The following is a 9410-nucleotide window of genomic DNA, read 5'->3' as shown; positions in this document are numbered from 1 at the left end:
TTCAATTAATGTTTAAAATGAAAATATCTACAGAAAAGTAATAATATCATTTCCTACAATAGTAATGGTTATATGTCTGTCCCGGTGACCGAGCTTATGAACACTACCTGGAGACAACTAACTCTGTTACCATTCGAGTACATATAAATATAATTCGTTCTATTGTAGAATGAAATCATAAACCTCATACATTTCATATGTCTGTAAAGTTGATGTTGTTTTTAAGTCTAAATAGACATAATAAATATTAAAAGTAACAAGTAGAATTGAATTGATCATAGTCAAACAATCTTTCATCTTGAAAAATATTCTAATCTATAGTTTCTGAATATTTGTAGACCGATCCTGTCGGAACTTTTTACCAATTGCTGCATGTCAAGCACAGTTTAATCGTAAGATATTCCATTTTGTGATAAACATTTATATTGTCAGTAGTCTTGAATCTAGGCGAGCATTTGATGATTACTCAGACCTTGAATCGGGTCCTTAACGTCTTTACCAGAAGCAATACAAGTTATATCTGTACTGATGTGTTCTAAAACAAATGATTAAGCATTATGACAAATCTATCAAGAAACAAGACTTGTGAAAAATATTCATAACAAGGTAAGATTATAATTTTCTAGTAATGGTTAAACATAGTTATTTACATAGATCCTTTAAATTGTAGTAGTACAAATAAACTTATACTGAACATGAGATTTAAATAAGTGTCCTTTTCAGGATAAATGGATGTGATATATTCATTATAGAAGTGAATTAAAGATAATTGGTTTACATATAATATGTCAGAAAATGCTAAATGTATGTCATGCAAATTGGATATAGAAGCAAAAATTATAATAAGTTGTTAAAAGATATATAACACTATCCAAGCATACAAATTAAATGTAGAATCGCAAAAGTATAAACATCAGTTAAGACAAGTTGAAATTTATATGCCATCCTATGGAAGTATAGTAACACTGTCCGCATATAGAAACGTCATCTGTCTTTGTAAAACATACACAAAATGCACCTATAGAATCTTAGTAACATCATCTGCCTTTGTAAAACACACAAAACGCCTAGTAAGTCTATCCGTTTATAGAACCTTAGTGACACCATCTGCCTTTGTAAAACATATCTAAGTGAAAACTATAAAGTAACTGTCAACATGTGTAAAATGAAGCATTTTGTCCAGAACTCGTGTACTGTTATACACAATAAAAATCATTGTTATATGGGTAGAGAAATAGCACAAGAATATATGTAATTGGTGAAACAAACTAATACAATAATAAGATTATATGTTAAATTAATGCATATATATATATTACAAGTGTTATCATGAAAAATCTGTCCTTTTCAGGATTTGTAAAAACTATACTTGGCAAATAAGGTATAAAATATTGTTGATTAAATGATAGTACGAACTATGCTAACATTGTCCTTAGTAGCATCATCTACTTATATTAACACCATCTGCCCACAGAACCTTAGTGAAACCACCCACCAAATAACACAATCCACCTATAGTACCAGGCCCTTACATAATTAGATCTAGACTACAATGTTGATGACTGAATCACATGTTGAGACAGGTTGAAACACCCTACAATGAGCTCATCATCCTATTTAACTACCCATTCAAAGAAACACCATTCGTACTAGCAGCACTAAACTTAGTAAAACAATTTGCCATGTAATACCATCCGCCTATAGGAACACCATCCAATTTTGTAAAACACGTGTAATACAGTTAAATAAATAAATGAAAACTATAAATACATATATATGCTATCCTATGAAAACATAGCAACACTGTTCACTTATAGCATTAAAGCATTTTAATTCATAATTTAAGACATACATAACCATTCACATATAAAGGAAAACATTCAAATTAACTAGAGGTGCAATATGAAAAACAAAAATATCGCCCCATAGAAAAAAACATCATAATTAATGAGAAATATGATCTCAGGAACACTAACATACCTCCATGACATGATAACTATGATAAGAGAGTGACTTTATCTTCATTTGTATCGATATATATATAACACTGCTAGAGGATCTACCCTAAATTGAACATCAGTAATGTGTAATTATTTTACCATGGTACTGTATTTTAACCTAAACGGTACCTTACGCGAAATATGAGTTTAAAAGGCCAAGTCAGGGAGAAGGCAGCCAAACAGAAGCATTCCCTGCCTCAAGGCCTTTGTCCGATTTCGAATCGAATAACAGTATTGACCACCACTCTTATAAGTAATGCAATTACAGATGAAAATGGCCTTCCAGTGGGACAGCGTCATCAAAATGTCTGCAGACTTACATCTCTAAAAACTGGGCTTCGATACCTGTGGTGGGCAGATGTGACAGATTTACTATCCTATATCTATTTTAATATCGATGTTTGTTTAAGTTAATCTTATATTTAGAAATGTACATAACTTATACTGTTAAATCTGTATTGCGAAATTCCCGCCTATTTACTAAAATTGTGGAAAATTCTCAAGTGTAAGAATAAACAATTTATGTGTGGTGTGTCCGTAAACATTGGTGTATCCTCTATATTGTTGGGCAAGCTGAAATTTGAAGAAACTCTCTTCACGCCTATAAATATAACTAACGCGATGCCCCAAAAGACAGTATATATTATTGGGTTGCTATAGTTGGTGTGCTATAAACCTCAGAAGCTATAATTGTGATTATTATAACGCTTATTAATAGGTAACTTCAGATATTTGACCAGGAACGTTTATAGATTTCGAATATTACAAACCATTTAACTTCAGCGGATTCTCATCAGACATTAGTATTTTTTACAGAAACATTATATAACTTCAGCGGTGGAAAAATCGGCGTCTAGCTGGAGAAGACCGAAGCTGGCTAGCTCCCCATTAAGTGAATTGTTTCTACATCAACTGAATATTAATTCACTCATCGTGAACCCGCGATAAGATATCGAATAAGTTCCAGACCAGTTAGAAGACTAAATATTGTTTGTAAGTTTGTAAAACTTTTGTACATAGATCATTATTTGTAATAACCGTTATTGTAAATTGTGTTATTGTTTGTATATTAAAGCACATTTGTATTTAAAAAAATCTTGTTGGCAAGTATCATAAATTGGATATATATATACATTTATTTAATTTCTAAATATAAATTATCATTTAACTCAGTTTTAGACTATCCGAAATTATAATACATTAGGAAATAACTTGGAGACTCGTCCGGGGTAAATTGTAATACGTAACACAGAGCACAGATAGTCCATTGTTTAGCTTTGTGCTTATCTTTGAACAAACAAACTGAAAGCGCAGAGTGTTTTCAGTGGCATTACGGTGCAAACCTAGAACGTTCAGTATGTTGCACTTGAGGTTAATCACTATACCAGCAATTTCATTATGAATGGATCTCATCAACAGATAAATGAATTTCTTTGAAAGACCTACATTTACAGATAAAGTGTTCACATCAAACTCTGGTATCAGTCTACATTTTCGTGCCAAGGGTGATATATTTCTAATATTATTTTCTATTTGAAAAGTATGAAAACATTCTTTCTAGGGCTAGATTTTAGTGTCTATATATAATAAATAAGTTATTGTTCTCTATGTGTTGATCACTGTTTTTAATCAGGTACGATGTTCTCTATTTCAAGAATGTCAGTGTTCTTCCCAAATCACATCTTTAATTAACAATGCTATGTTCTGTTGAGGTATGTTACTATAAGTTGATTTTACAATCAATTATGATTTTTTTTATCTCTCACAGATGTTACTATTCCCCAAATTACACCTCTGATTAACTAGGGTGTGTTTTTTCTTATGGTGTTATGTTAGTGTAGATTACATTTAATTATATTCAACTATGATGTTTCTCTATCTAACGGATGTTACTGTTCCCCATATCACGTTTCCCCAAATCAAAACTCAACCTATCATTCTTTATTTAGTGCGTTCCCCAAACAAATCAAAACTCGACCAATCACTTAAGTGCATTGGTTTCAAAGTTTTCACTATTTGCTCAAGTTTATCATAGTTGCAGTTGTGTTGTTAGTTGGTTGTTCGGCTTTTATTTTATATTTCGAATTAGGAAGGCTTCCTTTTTCTTCAATGTCCATTCGTCTTCCGCTGATTCTATTATTTTAAAATGTTCGATGTTAGTCTTCTCGTCACAATCTTTGTTTAGATGGCTATAAATTCCAGAGTTATTGGAAGGGCTGTTTTACACACGCTCCATGACTCTGGTAGCTAAGGTTCGAGTTATTGATACACTACAAGCGACTTTTTTTGAAGGAGAACATTCTATAATCAACTTATCCCCAAGTCAATCTAAAAGTGATCTTCAAACCGAACAAACGAATATGTAATAGTTTCCTTTTTAAAGACGGAGATTCGAATCAAGTGCCCTAACCACCAGGCCTCATTTTTTTATCTAGTATTTTCCACTAAAATATATCAAAACTCAAACAATCACTCTTAATAAATACGTAGTAATATTACAACATCCTAGACAAACCTGATATCTGTCCACATTTTTCATTATTTTGAAATAATGTATTCATCATTCTTTTAGATGATAGCGAAACACGAGAGTGACTTGTAACTGTTGTAAATAGGTATAAACATAAGTGCTTATAGTTATTTATTTTAACAAAATGTGTAACAGATTTTCAAAATGTAATCCATTGGAAATTCGGTATCGTGTTTACACGCGATACCATTTGCATGAAAACTATAATTTACCCATCTCCGTTAAAAACAGAATATGTTAATGGTAGGTAACTTTTATATATATATAACCTCTGAGTCAGTAATTATATATGATAGCTACCTTTTTGGATGCATAAGTTATGCTTGCCATCGGTTAAAATGTCTTCGAAAACTGACTCCACTTATCTAAAGTTACAGAGTTGAATGATTAAAGTAATGATCTTGGAAAATAAATGAATTCGATACTTATTGTAACTATTTCCTTGCGTTTGTAGAATCCTGAAAGTAACGACAAAACAGCGAATGGTGTCATAATAAGCTGCTTTGTCAAGATTGTTATAGAGGAAGCTTTTAAATTACTAGCATAAAATACACACGCTCCCTAAAGGATTCTAAGGTTTCCTCATGATTCACAGAGGCCTCAATGTACCAGTCAAACGTCTCCATTATTTTAATTACTTCTATAACTACCCCAATGAGCCAATTCTTTAGTTTATTTGTCTGTTGCCATTTCCCGAACTTAATTCAATTCAACTATTTTTAAAACCAAATAGTTTTAACTTAGATTCTCACATTAGTTTTTTGTTCTTCCTGTGTTTTTATTTGAATTCTTTTCATTCTCCGGATTCTCCAATATTCTCTGATTCATATGTTTCTTCCCGTTGTTTGTTGCCGTTTCCCAAACTTAGTTCAATTCAACTTTTTTAAATTCTCATATTTGTATTTTTCTTCCCATGTTTGTGTCGAAAAAAAGTATTTAGCAGAAAACCTCCTCATATTGTTCATCCGGTAAGTGAGAATTAGAAAAAAATATGATACTTTTCTATAGGCCTTCAGGTAGCAGAATTATGGGGCTTAAGGGCTATAAGTCAAAACTACAGGGTAAAAATTGGTCAATATTTTTTGAGTCAAATCTAAAAAGTAATAAATACCAAAGTGCACACCCTCAGAATTCCCTTAGTATATATGAAAAGTTTTAGGTCTCTAGGTTCTTTCTTCTTAGAGCTATGGCGGTCACACACACACAGACAGGCTCTTTTATTATTATCGCTTATGTAACATTATTGAGAACGTCTAGGAAGTAATGTTCAAATTGTGAGCCTCTCGTCAACATTTCAAACTTCGTTAATTTTCGCCAATATTTTTGTCAGTCTAATGAACTTACACAAAACTAATGCAAATTAAACATCGTAATGTTCTCATCACTTCATGCTAGAAATAACAACAGAGTGTTAGAATAACCGTAGCCATGATTTTTAATTCGTATTTCATCAACAGTAGAGACGTTTTCGAACAACATAAAGAGTTTTAAAACAACTTAACACAGTCACGTACTTGCTAGGTGAACGAAGAGACATCAAATATACTGGGTCACGTTCATGGGATGGCTCGGTGCTCCTTTATAGTCACCCTTTGACTTAAAGCCTTTTATATGTCTTTATACACTGAAAAAAACGTGTTGTTGCTATGGTAACAAGTATATCAGACTACATCAACTTCAGTTCTAGCTAGCAATTGTCAAAATAGTTTTTTCTGAACTTAAAACGAAGAAAAGAACAATTTCAAAGAAATGTTATAGATGAAACGTGCATTCTAAACCGTTAATTTAGACACTCCTTCCTCGAACAACCAATTCCTAACTATTTGAGTTAATACATGACATCAAATCTCAGTAAGAGTGCTCATTTTTCACTTCAGTTTTAACACGAGTAGAAGGTTGTTTGTTTGTTTTGTTATGAATTTCGCGCAAAGCTACACAAGGGCTATCTGCGCTAGCCGTCTCTAATTTAGCAGTGTAAGACTAGAGGGAAGGCAACTAGTCATCACCACCCACAACCAACTCTTGGACTACTCTTTTACCAACGAATAGTGGGATGACCGTCACATTATAACGCCCCCATGGGTGAAAGCATGTTTGTTGTAATGGGAATTCGAACCCTCGACCCACCTGGCCATGCCGGGCCCAGTAGAAAGTTGCAAGAAATTCCATTTTAATATACGACGTAGCTTTGTTGGTATAGATATGTCTTTCATCGCTTGAAATTATGAAATTGTAGTTATTAACTATTTCGAATAAATGATCAGTATTATTGCTATCAATTTTACACAGATAAAGCCTCAGTGTTTTCTATTGAAATCAACAATTATTATTAAATCTAAATATAATTTACTAAATATTCAAATTATTTCGTAATTAGGGACACTCTTGGTGGAATATAAATATGTTGGTTATAATAATTTCATCTACACAAGTCGGTAAATACTAATAATAATACTACACATAGTATCATCTATGGGGGGTAATCTACCTTAAAGTGATTTAAATCTCTATCTTTTCTCTATATATGTTATATCCTACAACAATAAGTTTTTTATTTTCAGATAACCAAGTTTCAAAAATGTAGATTACATTAAAATTTAAGTTTTGATCAATAATCCTAAAACATTTTGTCATACACTGTAAAACAAGTCCCGTAAATATACAAGCAATTAACCGTTATTTTTCAATGTTAAAATCCGTATTTTAAAGTATGATTAAAATATTTTAAAAAGTTAGAAATACTATAAAACTAAATGTATACTATAATTTTAATGAAATTATCCATAACTTTTTAACGTATAAAACCATTTTTCAAAGTACTGCCATATCCCCTGAATTCAATGTGAAACCATTTTTCAAAGTACTACCATATCCCCTGAATTCAATGTGAAACCATTTTTCAAAGTACTGCCATATCCCCTGAATTCATTGTGAAACCATTTAAAAAAATTATTTAACGGCAAAAAAAGATGGTATTTCTTTAATCTAACCCTGAAGTACGACACTTAAACCTTTATTTTTATACACAGTTGTACTCTCTCTACTAAGGGTTAGCACTATGACCATGACCATGCAGCTGACCTGATCTAACGTAATTATATATATATATATATGTATATATTGTTTGTTTGTTTCTTTTAGAGCAAAGCTACTTTTGGCTATGTGCTGTGTCCACCGCCAGGAATATCAATCTGTATTTTGTTATGTTTGATGTTAAACACAAAGTTACACAATGGGTTATCTGTGCTCTGCCCACCACGGGTATCGAAGCCCGATTTCTAGCGTTGTAAGTCCGTAGAAATACCGCTGTGTCACTGGGGGGCTAAATCTGGATTTAAGCTTTGTACTTCCGTAGAGTTATCGCTGTCCTACCGGGAGACTTGTATGAATATATATATATATATATATATAAGTTATTTTGTGTGGATAAACCATTATGTTTCTGTACATAATGGTAAAAAGAGAATGCCTTAAAATATATAATTATTGTTGTGTGTGGATTAACCTTCACTTTTAAAATGCATTTTGTAGATTAACCGAAAAAAAAGCGAAAAAAAAACTCCACTAGAAATATAATTACACAAATATATCTTATGTGCATTAAACATTAATTAAAATTTTGTAGAATGACGCTAAAAAAACACTTGAAATACATGGTAAAACACTTATTTTATGTGGAATAACCGTTAAGTGTATTTCCTTGTAGAATAACAGCAAAAAATACTGGAAATACAGACTCAAACAGTTATTTTAAGAAATTCTCACCGCTAGAAACCGGGTTTCAATACCGTGGTGGGCAGAGAGCATCTATGGTTATGGAAAGGATTTAATTGACTACTGAGGGTCGTCTGATTGACTGTTGAGCGCGGTCCTACACTGTTACGTTATGGTAAAAAGACTGGTAGCCGAGCTGGCAGATCTTTTACTGTAAAAATAAGTTCAGAACCTTAAACTAATTCATAGTTGAATTTACAGCAATTCCCTGTTCACTTTACTGGAATTTATCCTAAACTTGATTGATTGATTGATTGTTTGGATTTAAGCACAAAGCTACCAATAGGCTATCTGCGCATCAGAAATAACACATTTAACTAACTTTATTTCAGTCAATATTCCATCATTTTATATTTATATCATTTTATTTTAAATCTCTGATCGCTCTGGAATTCTTCCCTAGATTTTCCAGGGTAAAAAACGGGATAAACATGTAATCAGAAAGGAAAAAGAACCGAATCATCGTCCAAGTCTTAAACTTTCCAATTATTTTGTGTGCCGAGTATGGCCCAATAGTTAGCGTGCCCGGACAATGAATTATAGAGTTCGTGGCATGCGTTGCGTACCGCAAACACACCTGGGGATGTAGGCGAGCTATAAGAGTGAAGGTGAAGCCCCACTATTCAGTCAGACAAGAGAAGCCCAAGAACGAATGCCGTTAACAAGGTGCTTTACCTTTATTCTGTCAGTTCAAAATTAGCTTCGTCTATGCGTAGGTAGCTCTTGTATAGCTTTTCGTGAATTTCTGAAACAAACAAATATACCAAGTAGTTTCTCAGTTAAGAAAAAAGCGAACGTTACATGAAATGAAAATTCAGGAATGTTCGTTACAAAGTTGTTTTTTGTAATATTTTAAACCTATCATATCTAATAGGCTTAGCTTTCTAGCTTTCCAAAGTTAGTGTCCGGAAAGGTTTTTCGTTTTCTTCACATGTTAGCTAAGAATTTAAACCAATAAAGAAATGATATATCTATGTCAATATAAATATGCTGATGATTTGGTTCTTTACGCTTCCCCGGTGGGTGAGAAGTAAGTTTACAAACTTAGAAATCTAAGATCTGAGGTTCGATTTCCAGCGGTTGAGGGAGTTCAGACAGCCCCTTTT

This window comes from Limulus polyphemus, unplaced genomic scaffold (assembly GCF_000517525.1).
Source record: "Limulus polyphemus unplaced genomic scaffold, Limulus_polyphemus-2.1.2 Scaffold1422, whole genome shotgun sequence".
Classification (NCBI taxonomy): Eukaryota; Metazoa; Arthropoda; class Merostomata; order Xiphosura; family Limulidae; genus Limulus; species Limulus polyphemus.
This window is presented reverse-complemented; position numbering follows the sequence as displayed.